Source organism: Gorilla gorilla, chromosome 3, assembly GCF_029281585.2.
Source record: "Gorilla gorilla gorilla isolate KB3781 chromosome 3, NHGRI_mGorGor1-v2.1_pri, whole genome shotgun sequence".
Lineage (NCBI taxonomy): Eukaryota > Metazoa > Chordata > Mammalia > Primates > Hominidae > Gorilla > Gorilla gorilla.
In genome coordinates this window covers 68,323,137-68,343,443 of record NC_073227.2, presented here as the reverse complement: position 1 = coordinate 68,343,443, position 20,307 = coordinate 68,323,137, and positions in this window count along the sequence as shown.

Sequence of the window (20,307 nt, the reverse complement as noted above, 5' to 3'; positions counted from 1 at the left end):
ATAGAAACACAATTCTCAAAAAAGTTGGTGAGTAAAAGTTGTTTTTCAAATTCTTTTCAGGGTGATTGGCATATCACTTCCATCTAAGCTCAAAGTATAGGACACAAAATCTTATTCTCTTATGACACATTCACTGGGGTTTGGATAAGACTGAAAAAAGTGACTGGGCTTATGAATTATTTACAGAATAAGGTAGGTAACATGCTAATATCATTGATGGAGCCCACATAAATGGGATTTAAATTTGGACCCAGACATTTGACAGCTATGTGATGTTCAGATCATCACTTAACAAATTTAAACCTCAATTTTCCCATTTTTGAAATAGGAATAACATTATGTACTTCATGAATTATTTTTGTGGATTAAGTGATAATGTCCACAGGAAGTATACAGGATTAGTGGCCAATAGCTCTGTTTCTCCTTTGTTTTTTTTTGTAGTTGTTGTTTGTTTGTTTGTTTTACTTGTCAAGTGATGATGATTACATTTCCCTACCTAACCAACAGAGTTGTCTTATGGGGAAAAATGAAGTTAAACACACAGAAGCAAATTGTAAACTTTATATTATGACTCAAATATAGATTTTTTAAAATATGTGAATGTTGCAATAATTCCTATTTTAAAATAACCTGCCTTTTGCAATGTAAATATTACAGGATAATTCTGAAAATATTTCAAAATTCCATCTTTTGGTACTCTAGAACAGGGGTTGGCAACTACAAACCACAGACCTGCTTTTTAAATATTTACTGGAACAGAGCCACATCCATACATCTACATATTGTATATAGCTGCTTTCACACTGGCGTGGAGCAGGTGAGTAGTGGCAAGAGAACCTGATGGCCCTCAATGCCTATAATATTTACATTCTTACCCTCTGCAGAAAATGTTTGCTGATCCTGCTAACTTTGAGAAACATACTTGTGAGATGTTGTGATTCCTTTTATTGTAGCCCTCAAGGAAAGTTTCTTTAAATTAAGTTTATGTTTCAAGCCTCTAACATATTCTTGATCTTTTAAACCAGGTCAGAATTAAAAAGAGGATTTCACCAATCAAGTGACAAATATTTTAATAATACATTAACAATCTATCAGATATGAAGTAATTTTGTAATATTAGAAAAATAAATAAAAATATTGTTTGATCACTTATTTGGTATTTCTTTGAGTGCCTAATTAATCTGTGCTAGGAAGTGTTCTAGTGTCTGGGTGACCAATTGTATCTTTATACAGCTTACATTCTCCTTGAGTAGGTAGTCAATAAGTACTATATAAATAAATTAGATAGTATTAATAGTAATTTGCGTTTTTGTTGTTGTTGCTGTCTTTTTTTTTTTTTTAATTTTTGAGACAGGGTCTCACTCTGTCACCCAGGCTGGAGTGTACTGGTACGATCACGGCTCACTGCATCCTCAAACCCCTGGGCTCAGGCTATGCTCTCACCTCAGCCTCCCAAGCAGCTGGGACCACAGGCACACACCATCATGCCTAGCTAATTTGTATTACTATTATTATTTGTAGAGACAGGGTCTTACTATGTTGTGAAGACTTGGGCTCCAGCATTCTTCCCACCTTGTAGTCCCAAAGTGCTGGGATTACAGGCATGAGACACCACACCCATGGAGAATAATCTATGTTTTGAAGCATATAGCAAACTAAAAGCATAGACAGTGGCTTCTGAAGAGAAGGCAGAGTCCCATTAAATTTTTTTGCCAACATTTATCAAATAACTACCATTTGCCAGCTAATATTCTGTGCAGTTCACAGCTATTAACTCACTGGATGCTATTAACAACCCTATGAGGATGACACAATTAAGCCCATTTTACAGTGAGGAAACTGAATCAAAGAAGAGGTCAGTAACTGCCTAAAGTCACTGAGCTCACTCATGGTAGAAGCCAGGATTTGAATTCTAAGAAATCCAAATTTAGACTTCAAGCTAGGAATTTGGAAGCAGGAAGACTTTGCTGAGCCTACTCACTGAATGATAAGATGGATCAAGCTATATAAACCTGTTGTGAAGGAGAGTTTGAGGCACAGGGAATAGCAAGCATACAAGGCTCAGGGGCTGAAATGTACTTGGGCTATTTGATAGCTAAAAAGATAGTGTGGCTATAGCAGTAAATAAGGGGGAAAATAGTAGGAAATGATGTCAGATTACATTTGGCGTACAGAACATGGAAAAGAACTTAGATTTTATTCTAAGACTGACGATTTTAAACCAGGGAATAATTTGATACAATTTGTATTGTAGGAAAGAGCTCTCCGAATGCTCTGGGAAACTACCGGAGGAAAATAATGGAGGCAAGATGTAGAAGAAACTGTCAATTACCTACCCAATATCCACTCTCCCTGCCTCTCTTTTTCTACTAACATAACCCAGTTTTTTTCAGGCTACACTGCAGTAGGTAAAAATGATATTTCTTGACTCCCCATGCAGCTCGGAATGGTTACGTGACTGTCAATAAGGCATAATCTGAAGTCTCTGGGTGGGACTTTGAAAGAAAGCTCTATGCATGTAGCTGACTCAGCAGGCAGCCATTTCTTCTTATCCTGCCACTTTTTCTTTTGTAGACATGGGGGTAGAGGTTGAAGACGCAAGGATGAAATTGAAACTGGAAAGATATCTGGAGGGTGGAAACCATAATCAAAGGATGTCTGAGAAACAAATGGGCCGGGAACTGCAAACTGTTGTACAAGACCTGGATCACTATGTTCCAATTCCTAGTTTCATGAGAGAAAAATCATCTCCAATTTTATTTAAACCACATTTATTTGAATTATTTTCCAATATGCAGCTAAACTCACACTTTAAATTGGAAAGAGAAGCAAGTCAGAAGGTTATCAAAATAGTCCAAACAGAAGAAGATAGTGGCTTGGGCACAGTGCTGTCTATGGAGGTGGTCAGTCAATATAACGCTGGCTTGGAGAACACAGTTTACAAATATTTACTTGAAAGAAAACGAATAAGTAAATGAATAAACTGAATACTTTACTACAATGATAATTAAGGTAATTAAAAGACTCAAACTGAAATTCACCATGATTGTATTTATGTTAAAATATGTATATAAAATAAGGTAAGTAAAATACAAAAGGGAACACAGTTATGTTAATTTTGTATTTGTGTTTTTCTAGTTAAAACTTTAAAATGACTAAAACGTAAATTTCGCTTCTTAAAGTGTCATTAAGTCATAGGTTCATTTGGAAGAGAAAGCAAACTTAATCCTTCAGGTATAGGAAGCTTCCCAGGGACAGATAAACACTTAAATCCTATGTGATGAATAAAACTCTATTCTTTTTTTGAACTTGAAAAAGACAAAGTCTTTAATCTTTTCCTTCCAAATCCTACTGCTTTATATATGCCACGTTTGCTAGATTGAAACTTTTGGTGGGTACATTAAGGACATTTTAATCCCCCTTTTTGTGAGATCAATGTAATATTCCTCCACTGCCTGCTTTATACATTAGGGGATTCTACGAACCAAGAGAAATTCAATAACAGTGGTGGCTGATGTGCTGGATAATTTAAAGATGCAGCCACCTGACAGCTGATTCTTCAGTGACTCCACTTCTACTGACAGAGGTAAAAGAAAATGCTGAAGTTGTCAGTCTGCTTCTATTTTTTATGAGCAAATTTTGTACTTTCTGGAGCTAGGGGTTGGAGGTGCATTGCAGGGATGAACTTCATATGCCAATCTGCAAAGCAATCCTTGCTCTCTCTTGTGATGGGAATAACACTTGTGTAGCATTTTTCACCTGAGTATGGCAGAGTGCCTCATTAAAATGGATTTATTAAACCTCCACGGCCCTCTGTAGAAGAGGAATGGTCAGCTGCTATTTCATCAAGCGGGAAAACTGGGCAAAAATGGAGTCCCAGTGACTAGATTATAGCGCCAAAAATTGGCAAACTTTATATGCTTTTTGCCCTGGTTTTAAAACTGGGGTCAACTCAGTCATGGGACATCTGATATTTTAAGCACTAATACACGTGCAAAAAAGGAAAAATGCTGTATGCAGGATTTCTCAATGTCAGCACTATTGTTATTTTGGCCTAGATAAGTCTTTATTATGGGGTAGTAATGGAGGCTCTTCTGTGCATTATAGGATATTTGACAGCATCCCTGGTTTCTACCCACTACATGCCAGTAGTATCTCCCCCCTCCATTGTGATCACTAATAAACGTCTCTAGAGATTGCCAAATATCCTGTGGAGGGAAACCTGCTTGTCCCCACTCCACTGGGAGCTACTGTGCTTTATGTAAGCTGAAAAAGAGGCCTAAAAATACCTTCTGTTTTTGGATTCTGGAATTGGCACTTCACAGGAGTATCTAGCTTCATATATAGAATTTCCAGAGGTAAGATGCAAATATAAGCTTGAGTTAAATAAATATTATAATAAGACAGTGAGAAGATGTGGGTTCTAAGAAAGCTAACGAGTAGCAAGTAGTACTACATCAGAACAAGCAAGAAGACTTTAGTTTGAGTGATCCATCCATTTATCCAAAGTGGAAGAAAGCTGGCAAAAGGCAGATGAGGTCTCAGGGCCTCACTGAGCAGACTGGGATACAGGGCAGTGTTTCAGGAAAGAGACTGAGTACTGACTCTTGGCATGGAGTGAACCAACAGAGTAGGACAGAAGCTTTCTCCTGTCACTTCTAGACTGTGCTGGGTGATAACTTCTGAAGCCAAATATACTCCACATAAACTGCTTTGGGAAGCGGGTGGTGCTGAAACATCTAGGGAAAGTCATCAATAATTATTGAGAGGAGTGATGAGAGTAGGGGTGACTACTGATGGGGGCTTAATTCCCTTAATATATCACTGATTCATCGACAGACACTAATTTATCCCGAGCCTGCATTAAATCAATTCCTAAACTATAATTACTTGGAGAAGTAGTAATTTTTATACATTCAAGTATTATTTAACAGTTTTAAAAATAGCAACAGTAAGAAGCACTGCTGTCATCAATCTTGTCATCTAGTATTTGAAAGAAAGTCTTCCCTTTTGGGGCTGGAAATTCTTTTCACTCTCCGTGGTTAATTGTGGGTCTTCTTTTATAAGTACTAAGATTATTTTTCCCATAGTAAAATATGTTCAAACCAGCTTAGACTTTATATGAAGCATGGTAATTATTTCAATTCTCTCAATAATTAATTGACCCATTCATTCATCCATTCATTTACGCTGCCAGTTAAACTGCAAACATATTTTGTGCATGTATTGATGTTAGGCACACATCTAAAGATGGAACACACAAATGTAAATAATCTGGTCCTTGACCTCATGTAGATCATAGAATCTTAAGGTTATGATAATTAATTGTGATAAGATAAATGAATGCCACTTGCAAATAGTATACATAGCCTTGACAATGTATTTTACTTAACACTTGAAGAATTACTGTTGTTTCACCAGAGAAAACCTGAATTTCAGGACACGGTGGTTAGAGCCAGTTGGGAATACAGATGTGTGGAAGAATCTCATTATCAGAGAACAGGAACACCACTGAAATGAGCAGTGGGAGGGGAAAAGTGGGCAGGGGCCAGTTTGTTAATATCTTGCTTTCGGACATTAAGGGATGAAGGCTTTGGCTTGTCAGCAGAGGACTTTTAAAGCAGTGAAGTGACTTGGGCAGGTTCGTATTGTGGAAAGATCACTCCAGACATTGTGGAAGATTTATTAGACTTGAGAGAGATTAGTGGCAGTGAGACCAAGGGAGACCGATTAGCAGACTACTGCAGTTGTCCATGTGACACATGATGAAGGCCTGAGCTGAAGCTGTGACGAGATAGAGAAAACAGAACTGGTCTGAGATATGTTTCAGTGGTAGAAGTTAATGGATTTGGTAATTGGTTTGATTGCATGTAAAGATGTTGAAAAAAGAGGCATCAAGGGCTGGTGTTCACTGAGTTTGACATTAGGTCAACATGGTGTGCCCCGGAACATTTTGTCATTGGCATTAACCTCAAACCATGGACACTCTTTTACCATTATAAATCACTCATGATTTTCCTGGGTATTTTTCTTCCTGGTCTGCTACAATCCCTTTTATAGTTTTCAGCTATCCATTCTTAACTTCGCCTCCAATTTCAGTGCCACACGTGAACTTTCACTTTCTTACCTTTGACTCACGACATTCTTTTAGTTTTCTCCAGCCTCTTTTTTTTCCTCTTTACTATCTAGAGATAGGACAACTGATTTCTCCCTAGCTTCCTGACTTCAACATTTAACACAGATATATACTCAAAGAGAGTTATGACAAGTCTTGGATAACTGGATTAACAGAAGGAATATCCAGTTGCAGATGTTAGTACTGGTTACAGATTTTTCTGAGAGCTCAAGAATCAGTACAGGGCAAAATGCCAATATGCAAATATGACTGTTGTCAAGTTTTACATTTAGCCATTGAAGTCATGAGAAGGAATGCAATCACTTGAGAGAGAAATGTGTTAAATGAGAGATCAAGAATAAATATTAGGAAACACAGCATTTTAGGACTGAGAAATGTAGGTTAAAATGAAGGAAAATGAGCAAATTGGTAATAAAGTTAGAAAGAGAATTATATACTGAAGTCGCAAAGAGAAAAATTCTTACGAAGACAACAGTGGCAAACACCTTTGAGAAAAGAAGCAAGATAATGAATTTAAAATGTCAGCCAGATTGTGAAATTAAGAAGTGTTCAGTGATAAGATCAAAATCATTTTATTATGTGATAAAGGCAAAAGTCCTATCTGTGGATTAAGAAAGGAATGGTAAGTGAGACTGTGAAGGAAATAAATATAACTTGGTTTTTTGAGGGCATAGGAAGTTAAGTAAATTGCAGAGCTAGGGTTAGGCTCTGGGAGGAATATATGACCAAAAAATCTTTAAATGGAAAAGAATGAATATATAAATATTCAGAGAAGAAAAGTACAAAGTCCAAGAAAAAGGAAGTATCATCAGTCAAGCAGTGTCCCAGATGGGGCAGGAGGGGAATGAGATCATTATTACCGACGGAGCTGTCAGTCTTGAAAGTGAAATGGAACATTTCTTCTTTCGAGACATAAGAAAAAGAAGAAAGAATAGATGTGGAATAATAGATAGGTAGGTTGATAGATAGGTAGATAGATGAGTTTGGAGATGGTAGGAGATAAGTTGATGGATTTCGTATTTCATAGCCTTTAGATTCTTAGGGGAGCATAAAGTATGGTATTTGCTAGAATTGTGAGAAGCAGACTAAGGTGAGCTTATAAAAATACAAAAAAAAAAAAGAACTTAGAATAACTAAAAGAAGAGATATTACCTTATGCAATCATCACAAATTCTTGTGTGGTAGAAATTATTTTCATTATATTGAAGAGAAAACTAAAACTAAGAAATCATGTGCCTTGTAAAAAGGTCACAAGTTCCAAATGGCAGAAGTGGGATTTTAATCTATACGTGTCTCATTTTATATTCAGTGCTCTTTCAACCAAATTGTGCTAAGTAAGGATTGGAAAACATTTAAAATCATTGACCAGTGGGTTTAGAGGGAGTAGGGAAAGCAGGTAAAGCACAGATAGGGATTTTGAAGGAATACAATATAGAGGCTCAAGGAAATGTATAGTTGAACATCATTAAATGATATAATTGGTGCATTTGGAGAATAGCTATAGGGGATGTAGAAAACAGAAGCCTGTAGCCAGAAAGTGGGATCAGGAGGTTGAGATTTCAAAGACAAAGAACACCCAACTGATAGAGATCCTGATAAGAGAAGTGCTAAGAGTCTCCTCTTAAAGTAAAAGTGACTACTTTTAATTCCAAAGGTCAGGGCACAATGATTTTGAGGCACTGATTGAGTTAATCAGCTAACTATGTCAAAGCTGAAATGCTCCTAATGATGCAAAGACAGGTTGGCAAAGAAGAGGATGACCTTTATAAATGAAATTTCAGAGAAACAAGAGCACAGATCTCCACTCTGTCAGTTTTAGATCTTTGGAAAGTTTATCTTCCTCTTTAAGCATTGAGAAATGAGAGGGTGAAGAAGAGTAGAGCAGAAGGGATTTATTTTATGGTTTGTTTTTAACAAATTTCTATTCCCAGTTAATCTTTCATTAAACATTTACAAAATTAAACTTTTTTGTAATCCTTTAAACTGTTCTGTCTAAACTTGTACACATTTTTTAGCATTAATAAGTGATTTATAAATCTCTATTTCACATCCAGTAACAATGACAAAATCAGTATTGCTTACTTCAGTGGAAAATTGGAAAATCTTCTCATTCTGTTTTCTTGCTCACTGCCCCCCACTCCATGTTTATAGTACAGAATGATAGAATCGATTAACCCTGCTCAATTTATAGTGCTGCATAACTAACCAAAACTGCTTTTTTAAGTCAGTTATACTCATGTCCCGATATGCCATAGATAAGTGATTTTACTACAGGCGATTTAGGCTAAGTCAAATTACTGAGAGAAATAAAATCTCTGCACTTTTAATTATGGCACTTATGATTATTAGTAAAGATGATTTCTCTAGTGGGTGCCAAAGATATGAAAAGCATTTATATTTTTTATTTAACAGAATCAGAAAAGGACAATGCTTAAACCAATTACAAAAGTCCAGAGTGGCCCTAAACAGAGCTTCCTGTATAGTAGAAGAATGAGCCTTAAGTATGTGTCTGATGTAGCCAATGACCAAGATCAGTTGGCTACCTCACACTGTCTGCTACTGTTTCAGGGCCAGCACACACTACTTTGACATAGTCATGTTTTTCTTCATCATTATCTGTTAGACTCTTCTGGAGTTAGCTCCTCCCAGATAAACTAATATTACAGTAATATATGAAATAGAATATTACAAATTTATTTGGAAAATGGCATATATAGGAGCAAAGTCTTATCTTTTATAATCAGGGAACACATTAATAGATACATTAATAACATCTTTCCCTAGGAAAGAGAATGTTCTTAATCTCTAATCTATTAGTAATACTGATGTATGCCCTTCAAGATCATCTTGTTCTTTATATTTGCTCTTTTTTCCCCTTGATTTTATTTAATGTATTTTCCAAAAGTGCTATGGTGGACAATTTATATAGTCATTTTTAAAAACACTTCTTGTTCAGATTTTGTTTGATTTCTTTTGTGTTGCTAATGACTGGGTTGGATGAAAGCAAAGCGAATTGGAGAATTAATGAACAACATAAGGGGAAGTTTAGAGACCTCTAATTTTCCTTTTATATTATTGCACAGGCAATGGTAATAAAAATCAACAGTTTGGGTTGATAAATGTATAAAATACAATTTCAAATTTAAACCCATATAACCATGGCAGAGTATTTTTGAGCACTGAAGGTGGGCAGTGTTAGTAATCAAGCCAGGACAGCAGGATTAATCCAAGACTATTCCAGTCAAACTGAATGTATGGTCACCCTGCTTTCGTGCCTTTTTCTTCATGTCATGTTATTTTATTGTTATTTATGAAGCTGACCTATCTGTTTTTGGTGGAGGGTGGATTGAAAACTACTACAACATAGTGTCATTCCTTTCTGTATTACCTTGTATATCCTTCAGTGATGTGCTAATAACACGCGTTCAATAGATCTTTTCCTAATAAATGATGAATGTTTGAAATAGGTATCAGCATCCCCACTCCCCACAATGTGACCAATATGGCACACAGCAACTTCAGCCTCACATGGATAAGAGAGCAGCTTCTGACATCCTGTCTATTTCTGTTGTATAATAATCCTTTCGAAACCCTGATTACCCTCCAGAAACTTGTCCTAATTTTTTACCTCAAGCTCATCTAACAATAATATTTCTATATCTTGTTATGTATAATTAGATATACGTTCCACTTGACTTCCAGTTATAGAGTGTTTGAGGCCGTGTCCCAATCCACTAGTTCACGCACAGTCAAATCCTTGGTAATCACTGAAAAACATGTTCAGTGTCTTCTTTCAGGTATAACTGATTCAATTTACAGAATTGAGTTTTACAAGAAGAGAAATGCTTATTTTTCAATTATGTAAGGATATTTCATAAAATTTTATAAATTTAAAAGAAAAAAATTATTATTACTTAGGTCAGCTAGCTCACTTTGGATGGGCAATCTAAGATCCTAAGAAATAACATTACTTGTCCTATGTCAAATAGTAATGGACCAGAGACTTATGTCAATACATCACATATAGATGATATATATGATATATATATACATCATATATATGATGTATCTGAACACTGCTTGTTCAGATATTAATCATATATATATCATATATGTGATATATATATGATATATATGATATATATATGATATATATATGATATATATGATATATATATGATATATATATGATATATATGATATATATATGATATATATGATATATATGATATATATGATATATATATGATATATATGATATATATGAGATATATATATGATTAATATCTGAACAAGCAGTGTTTTTAAAAATGATTATGTAAATGGTCCACTATAGCACTTTTGGAAAATACATTAAATAAAATCAAGGGGAAAAAAGAGCAAATACAAAGAATAAGATTAATATTATATATATATATTTATATATATATAAAATCAACCTGTATATATGCGTTGTAAAGATTTCCTAATTGAAAAAGATCAAAGAATCTTTTTGGAAAGTGTCTCACCTACAATGACCAAAAGTTTGATTACAGTGATTTAAGCAAATAAAAACTTATGTTCCTTAGACAGATGAAACTCTGAATGTAAGTGGTATCGTGATGGTGCAGGAACTTTAAAACATTAGCATCTCACGCTCCTACTGTCTTTCTGCTCCACCATTCCTAGCCTGTGATTTTATCCTCATTGTTTCTTCATACTTTCAGGTTTCCACATAAATTTCAGGCTGGAAGAAGAAGGAAAGTATAAGAAGGAAAGGTAGCACCTGTATTTGAAAGTCAAAGCATTTCCAGAAGTCTCTAGGAGGCTTCTACTTTAATCTCATTTACCGTGCAATGAGAGGAAGGAACGTGCATGCATTTTTTTTCTGACACATTACCACTCAAAACAAAAACAAACACTGTCCTAACGAAAAGTGGAAGTGGATGTTGAGTAGGCATCTAGGAGTGTCTGCTGCAATTGACTTAAATAGGAAGGAAATTTATGAAACTATCTTGTCATTCCTGAGAGTCAGATACAAACCTTGGAACCAGAAGTACACCCAAGCAAAGCTCAAGATCATTTTGCCACAAACATCATTCACAATACTTGACACCAACATCTCAATATGTAATTACTTGATACTGTCTACTCTACATCTGCTTTCCTTAAGGAGCTAGACTCCAGCATGTTTGACCTGCAACTAATTTTTCCTGAAGCATGTTTTTTCCACATAGATTACCTGCAAAACTTATCCTGCTGGTTTAATCTAATGAATTTAGTCAAATCAAAACTGATTGCTAATGACTGAAGATAATCTGAAGCTATCTTGATATGTTACCACTTTTGCTGATATTTATATATCAGAAGTTCCTTCTGTGTTTTATGCAATAGTTTATTAATGTGAAGAGTTTAGATCCCACTGCAATGCATGAATGATATTTTAGGAAACAGAGCCTTTTCTGAAGTCCCTAAAGCACATTAAGTAGGGAGTTAATCTTGGTTATATGACTTATCATATGGAGCGAGCACATGGTTTTAGGTTTTGGAGCCATAAGTTTCAGATTAACATTCAGACACTGCAACTCCTGTGACATGACCTTAGCCAAGTGTCTTAAACCAGTTTCCCAGGTAAATGAAGGAAAGTAAGTCCTTTTTCAAAATATTGTTCTGAAAGTAACAACTATGTATGTGAAGACACTATGATAAACTGTTAAGGGCCATATGTCATATACCTTGCTAGATTTCAGTAAAAGATAGAAGGGAAACAAGTTACAAAATAGGTGCTCAACTTCCTTTGAAAGACAGATCTGTCAGGGCTTTGAGCTTCATTTTAAACACTTATATGCGTTCCTCAGCTGTATCAGCTGAAGCCGTTTAACATTTCTGGGCTTTGACTTCCTCATTAGCATGGCATAGAGATAGAATTACTTGCTTCTTGTCATCACAAGAAAGATGTAGTAAAAACAGATGATTAAGAATAAAAAAATGGAAAATCTACTGGTATCCTAGGAGTTGCATAGAAAAGCGTGTTTACAGGAGTGACATCAGCTAGACGGTGAAGTAGGAGGTATTAGCTTTTGTACCTCCCACAAAACAACAATTAGACAGCTTTCCAGAAACAAAAATAGCCCTTGGAGAGTTCTAGAGTCCAATTAAGAATTTCCAGCAACACAGTGGAGTAAAGAAGGAAGAATAACTCGACAGAAAGAGTTGTTGGGGAGATTGGCATACCTGAGATATCTGGAGATGGCTAGAAACAAAGAAGAAACGCGGGGGCTACCAGTATCAGCCAGGTGCTTGGTGCTATCACAGCCCCACAATAGACATCGCTCCCTGCAGCTTTCGCAGTGGAGGCCCCTCAGTGTTTGTTGGCATGGACACCAGCACACACTGGCCACTTTCACCACTGAGGTAAGCCAACAGCTATTGATGCTGCAGACCTCCCGCAGGGGGGAAAGTCGCTGAGCCCTATTCTCATTCCCTGCAGGAAGGAGCTGCTTTTCTTTGTCAGCCTGGGACTAGGGTTTCCACTCATCCCAGTCCCATGCTCCAGACCCCAGTTCTGAGACTGAGTACCTGCACTGCGAAGGCCGGAACCACTACTGCAGTTTTAAGTTGAGTAAGTTCTGGGTATCTAATGTACAACATGGTGACTGTAATTTTATATACTTCAAATTTGCTAAAAGAGTAAATCTTAGCATTCTTACCACAAAGAGGTAATTATGTGAAGTGATGGATATATTAATTAGCTTGATTGTGGTAATCATTTCACAATGTATGTGTATAGCAAAACATCATGTTTTACAACTTTCACATATTAAGTTTTTATTTGTTAATTATACCTTAATCAAGCTAGGAGGAAACAAAATATGTTCTCTGTGGTAGGAGAAGAGCACAAAGCCCCAGAGAACAGAATCAAACATACTTGGTTAAATTGTAGAGATCAAGAATACACAGTGGAAAAAAAAAATGAAGTGAGATATTGGAAAAGGAAAAACTGTAGATCCCAAAAGGTCAGAATCAGTGGCTATAATATCAGACCAATGAAAGGGGCAGTAGAGCAGACCAACAACCCCATCCTGTATATTGTAGCCATGAGTTTCCCTAACTCATTAAATAAATCTTGTATGTAACTTTCATTTGGCTGCATTCAGCTGAAGGTAACAGAAAAAAAAAATAGTCTGTCTTTGCTGTCTCATACAGTCCTCTTTTGATGGCCTTTTATATTTTCTTCCTCATGGTCAATATACCTAATTCATAAAATAGTGGTATTTCTTTCATTTTTTTTTGAAAATAAATTTGTATTTATTGAAATCACTTGCTCACAACTGATCAAAAGTGATAAAAGGTAAAATCAATAATAGTTATTACAATTGAGTGTTATATGCAAAATAATAAGCTAACCATTTTTTTATTATACTTTAAGTTCTAGGGTACATGTGCACAACGTGCAGGTTTGTTACATATGTATACATGTGCCATGTTGGTGTGCTGCACCCATTAAGTCGTCATTTACATTAGGTATATCTCCTAATGCTATCCCTCCCCCATCCTCCCACCCCTCAACAGTCCCCAGAGTGTGATGTTCCCCTTCCTGTGTCCAAGTGTTCTCATTGTTCAATTCCCACCTGTGAGTGAGAACATATGGTGTTTGGTTTTTTGTCCTTGCGATAGTTTGCTGAGAATGATGGTTTCCAGCTTCATCCATGTCCTAATGAAGGACATGAACTCATCCTTTTTTATGGCTGCATAGTATTCCATGGTGTATATGTGCCACATTTTCTTAATCCAGTCTATCATTGATGGACATTGGGTTGGTTCCAAGTCTTTGCTATTGTGAATAGTGCCGCAATAAACATACGTGTGCATGTGTCTTTATAGCAGCATGACTTATAATCCTTTGGGTATATACCCAGTAATGGGATGGCTGGGTCAAATGGTATTTCTAGTTCTAGATCCCTGAGGAATCGAAATAGTGGTATTTCTTAAGGGCAATGTAGTCAGTGGAGGGGGAGGCAGAGTTTTCTCGTGCTGTCATCTTGCCAGACATTTAAACTTCTATTGTGTTCTACATCTCATTTACCACAATTTTAGGACCTCCATGTCTTTGGATTCTCTTTCTCCTGCTCTGTATGTATCAGATCAAAATATGATCTTTTATGACCCTAGCATGGTCTCACATCCTTGTGTAGGTGACCCAACCCAGGAGATCCTTTGTCTTATGTTATGACAAACAGTAGATAGGAATGGGATTGTTTCTATTGATTTGAGAGGACTACAGTGTTGGAATTTGAATATGAGCTCTCTGATGTTTTTATACTCTTTTGATCTTTGCCTACTGTATATCTGATGCTGCATGAAATTCATTAAATATATTTTCAAATTTTGATTACAATTCTATAATGTAGATATTGCCTTTTTGCAGATGAGGAAGCTGAGACTCTGAAGAGAATAAGTAATTTGCCCAAAGTTCCACAAATAGTACATAGTGGAACTAGGTTTAAACCCAGTTTTGGTGAACCCAAAGTTTTTGTGGCTAACGACTACATTATTTTGCCTGTTTTGACATTTAGAATACTTTTCTCATCCACCATCAACATTTTTTTAAAATTAAAGATTTCCAGGAGGGTGTTTCCAGTTTTCTTAGAGATAAGCACCTCTTAATTTCTGGTAAAAGTACACCAACAAACAAAGACATAGGCACATAGGCAAATTCAGTCATGGATTCAGATTAGAAAATAGGCAAATTCAGTCATCGATTGAGAGTAGGTAGACTTAGCTATAGATGCTACTAACAGCATTTTAGATGCATGCTAGTAAGAATCTAGAGTCATGAGAGACTGTCTTTTCACAGAATTCTGGTAGGAGGGCAGCTCATTGGCACAAGAGAGATGTGGTATTTACACTGTCCACTTGAAAAGGAGCATGGTAAAATTGCAAAAAAAAAGGCAGAGACTGAGAAAACATTTCGGAAGTATTCTTCTGTTTGTTTTCGTTTCATGAAAGAAAGCACTGTTCATGACACCAACAAAAAACTTTAAATTAGGGACCTGTGAATCTTTAATATTCAGCAATCTATATGAGCCATTCCAAATGGCATTTAGTTATAAATAATCTTCCCAGGTTATGAATCCTCTCAACTGACTCAAGCCTGATGAAAATTACTGTTTAGATGTTGTGGCTACTGTCTAAGGCAGGGGATAAGGATTTCCCTACATTTTAAATCTATCATTGTTTCTAATTTTGACTTTTCAAATATCCCTGGAAGAGCTTTGACTGTCCCCTGAGGTACAGAGGCTGGTGGTTTGATTAACTGCTTCGACAAAGTATATGAAAAAGCAGGAGGTAAACTGCTCCCTGCCATGCCCCAGAAGCGGTTTGCATCCTATTTGAGGCTACTTGACTCCACTTGTGAAACAGATGCTCAAAAAGGTTTCCTCAGCCTGTGATATTTCAGAAGCTATAGAACCTTTGAAAACTGGTATATCATTAACAGGTGAGATTTGTTCAAGTTACTCAGTTCTTCTACTCTACCCAGCTTAATTGGCATGTCAGTCTATGGATCCATCCTGTGATAAAAGGTCAAATGTCTTCTGATTCTCCCAGTCTGACTGGTGAGTTTTAAGGGGCTATGGAGTTGCTTATAGAAAATGAGGCCATTCAGTGAACCTTGCTATTGAACTTGACAAAGAAGCAGACTGAGCGTAGGAAGGAGTATTTCCACATGCATTATTCTAGTTGTCAGACACACCTATCAAAAGATGATTGGAGGACACGTGGGGCCACTGGCTAATGCAATACCTTTTTCTTTTTCTTTTTTCTTTTTTTCCTTCCTTCCTTCCTTTGTTCCTTCCTTCCTTCCTTCCTTCTTACCTCTTTCTTTCTTTGTTCCTTCCTTCCTTCCATATCTTTCTTCTTTCTTTCTTTTCCTTTCTTTCTCTTTCTTTCTTTCTTCCTCTTCTTTCTTTCTTCTCTCTCTTCCTCCCTTCCTTCTTTCCTTTCTCTCCTTCCTTCCCTCCCTCCCTCCCTTCCTTCCTTTTTCCTTCCTTTTTTCTGTCAGAGCAATTAAAATGTAACAATAAAATGGAAACTTTCATGGATAAGGTGAGATCTCAGTTTATGAAACAGAGAAAAAGTTTGACAATAAGAAAAATACAATTCTAGGAATAATACGTTGTTACAATTTAAGATTTCTTCTCTGTTTCTATATGTGTTGTCTGGCCATGCCAATCCTCTCTCAGCCAGTGTGCCTGCCTGTTGCATGTTTTGCACTGTATCTGGTATTGAATCTGATGTGGTCTGGTAAACTATTTTGACCCATGATACCTGCCTTAAGATGTTTAAGTGATAGGACTGGACTGTAAAAAAGAACCAAAGAAAATGTTTCAAGCAGAATGTTAAATAGACCTTTTATTGTGGTTGGAGGCACGTTTTAGGAAATGGACAAGGAGATAAAGACAGCAGGAATTTCTGGAAACATTATAACTGTAAAAAGCATCAGAAATATCTCTGATCCTGCACTATTTGAACAGCCATAGTAAAGGTAGATGGAGCTGGTCATGAGTTTAGGTGATTGAAGAAAAATATAAACAGCTGCCAGTGAAAGATGCTAGGATTGCATCACCATAGAGACAACACTACAGTGCCTCTAAGGAGCTCTGATTCACCTCTCCAATTTTCAGGAATTCATCTTTCTATTAAAAGAAGTATGTGAGCATGGTTGTACTGACATGTTCCTTTTGAGAGATGGTTAATTATTGTTTATGTAACGAAGCTGATATCTGATACTTTTCAAGCCTTATCTCTTTCTTCTCCCTTTATGTTTTGTACCATCCAGTCAAACCACAGTATTGATTGCTATCTGAACACATTTTCTGTCTTTGTGTCTTTTCTCATGCTGTTCCGTCAGCTAGTATGCCCCTTCTCCCATCTCACTCCATCTGTTAGTGCCTGGGTGCAAGGCTGTCTCTTTTCTAAAGACTTTTCTGGTACTCCCAGCAAAAAAATCTGTCCTTCCCTTGAATTCCTCTTCTTGTTTTTAATCTCTCTGATGGAATTCATGTATCAGCTTATGTCGTGGTTGTCTGTGTGTATCTTATCTCCGCTACGTTAGAAAAATCTCCTTGAGTGTCTCATCCTAATATGAAGCAATATTTTATTAATCTAGTTGTAATTTCTGTCTTGTCAACAGAAAACACTATGAGAGCAAAGAATAAAGATTTTCCAATATGTTATTTTTGCTTAATCTTTTTTAATACTACATTTTAAAAATTATGTAATAGCATTCAGAAATGAGTGTTTGTATAACAATGATGAAATAAAAAAATAAAGGAATGGAGTATATACTTAAGAAACTATGGGTGCCAATAATAAAATTTCATCCAGTATATATTCAAAAAATTTTAGTCATTCTGCATTATATTCATTAGAGAATTAATCGGAGAAACTAAAATTATGACATTTGCGGACAAGTTGCTCAGAAACTGCAATATATAATAGGACAACACGTTAGGAATATAATAAGCTATTTCAAGTCCTTTCAACAACTGTGCAAGATAGAAATTATTATTCAGTTTACATATACTAAAATCAAAGTTCATGAAAAGTAAATGACTTGCTCAAGGGCAGGTAGCTAATAAATATAACCAACCTTTCAGAGCTTGGCTTTAAAAATCCCAGTCTTCAAAATTAACACAATAAATCTCAGAAAGAGATAAATGCAAAGCAACTACTGAGTAAGAGCTTTCTGCTTTACTTATCAATTGATTGATTCTTTTATTTGACAAATATTTTTGAGTCCCATATTAGGCACTGTTGTAGAGGCTGGGATGCAGCAATGAACAGATATATTTAGGTACAAAATAGCTGCTGAATCTCTAGTCATCACATCGGAATTCTAGGCAAATGGAAAGATAAAAGCAAGGGACAGGCCGGGCGCGGTGGCTCACGCCTGTAATCCCAGCACTTTGGGAGGCCGAGGTGGGCGGATCAGGTCAGGAGATCGACACCATCCTGGCTAACACGGTGAAACCCCCTCTCTACTAAAAATAAAATTGCCAGGCATGGTGGCAGGTGCCTGTAGTCCCAGCTACTCCGGAGGCTGAGGCGGGAGAATGGCTTGAACCCAGGAGGCGGAGCTTGCAGTGAGCCCAGATCGCGCCACTGCACTCCAGCCTGGGCGACAGAGCGAGACTCTGTCTCAAAAAAACACAAACAAACAAAAAAGCAAGGGACATATCCCACCTTCTCCCTTTAAAAGGAGTTTCACTGGAGACCATATGCAAACCTTCTCTCCTTTATAGCTCACTGGCCAGTCCTTAATCATATGGCCACCCCAATCTGCAGGGAAAGCTGGGGTATTTAGTTTTCCATTGCCCATGTTAATACTGGAACAAATTAGGGTTCTATTCATGGAGGAAAAGGTTAGGATGGCTATTTCATGGGTAGCTAGCTGCCTCTGACAACCCCAAAACCCTTATACACATAGTAACCTGAGAGTGATCTGTCATTACTGTTTGGCTGTAAACTGATTTAGCTGAATACACAAAAGAATCTTCAGTCCATACCTGAGGTGCCTTTCCTTCCTACTTTGTCTCAGCTTTCAATCTCCTTCAAGTTTATAACAACTGTATACAAAAGAACATCTCCACTGTATTTTGATCACAATTCTCTTTTTGGCTCAAGTAAGTTATTCATACTCCAGCATAATCAAATCGTGATGTCGGAGTAGGTACACAATATACATTAATTATAGGAGAAAGGAGCTAAAAAAAAAAAAGAAAAGAAAATCATAGAAATAATTAAAAAATGAAGAATGATTGGCCGGGCACAGTGGCTGACGCCTTTAATCCCAGCACTTTGGGAGGCCGAGGCCAGCGGATCACGAGATCAGGAGATTGAGACCATCCTGGCTAACATAGTGAAATCCCGTCTCTACTAAAAAATACAAAAAATTAGCTGGGCGTGGTGGCGGGTGCCTGTAGTCCCAGCTACTCGGGAGGCTGAGGCATGAGAATGCGTGAACCCAGGAGGCGGAGCTTGCAGTCAGCCGAGATCGCACCACTGTACTCCAGCCTGGGCGACAGAATGAGACTCCGTTTCAAAAAAAAAAAAAGAAGAAGAAGAGGAACGATTTAAGTTTTATTAATAAAAGAATAGGAAATACATTTATTTAGTCATTTATATCATTAAGAATTAGAGTATTTTGTAATTAATGTAATTAGCTAATTTACTTATTCTTTTCAAAGAAGTAGGTTAACAAAGGTTTTTCCCATTTCCTATATACTTGTGATTTTAGGAGAAAAAAAAATTGCCTTGCAAAATGGCCAAAAGAATAAAAAGACTAAAAGAATAAAAAATGAAAGAATTAAAATAAAGTTATCTTGAAAAGAGAATGTCATAATACAGTTGAGAAAACAAGAAATTTGAAGGTTTGAGTTATCTCTCAGTAGCCGTTCACCCTTTTTTTTTTATGAAATCTGGAAACTCGGAGATGAAAAGATTTGGGAGAAAAAAATAGAACCAAATAGACAAGATGTGTTACTCATTAAGAGCCAACTATAGTTTACATTGCGTATTTTAGAATAGATTTAATTAAGGTGGTGGAGCAGTGTTCCTCAGGCCTTACTAATTAGCTAATAAAGCCCCCATCACTTCTAATTGTCTCAAACAAAGATTATTACTACAAAAATGAAACAGTTGCTGCTGTAGGGAAATTCAGTGTTTCTTTAAAATAGCAACAATTGGACAATGTAAACAAAGCTGTGTCAGTGACTACCATGGAATAACTAGCTAATCTCATTTAAATTTGGTTAAAGAATTAGCAACATTGATATCAAAAAAATTAATGAAGAATGACAGGAGTCGTAAATGTCTACATATATTTGAAGCATACTCAGGTAACCATATTCATATCAACATTTTATAGTTAATTGCTTAATTGTTTAATTAAATATCTCCTTTTCAACCAAAAAAAGACATCACATGGCTTCTGAACAGAGTTTTAAAAAGCAAATTAATGTAAATTAGAAGTTTTTGTCGAAAATAAGTGAGAAGCTAATAAACTGAACCAAATGTGATTATTTAAAGCATTTCATAAATACCTATGTTCCAGATAGCTATTGCTGTCAAATCTGGTTGTCCTAGCCAATATAAAGAGGGAAATCTAGTAAGTTAAATAATCTACTCTG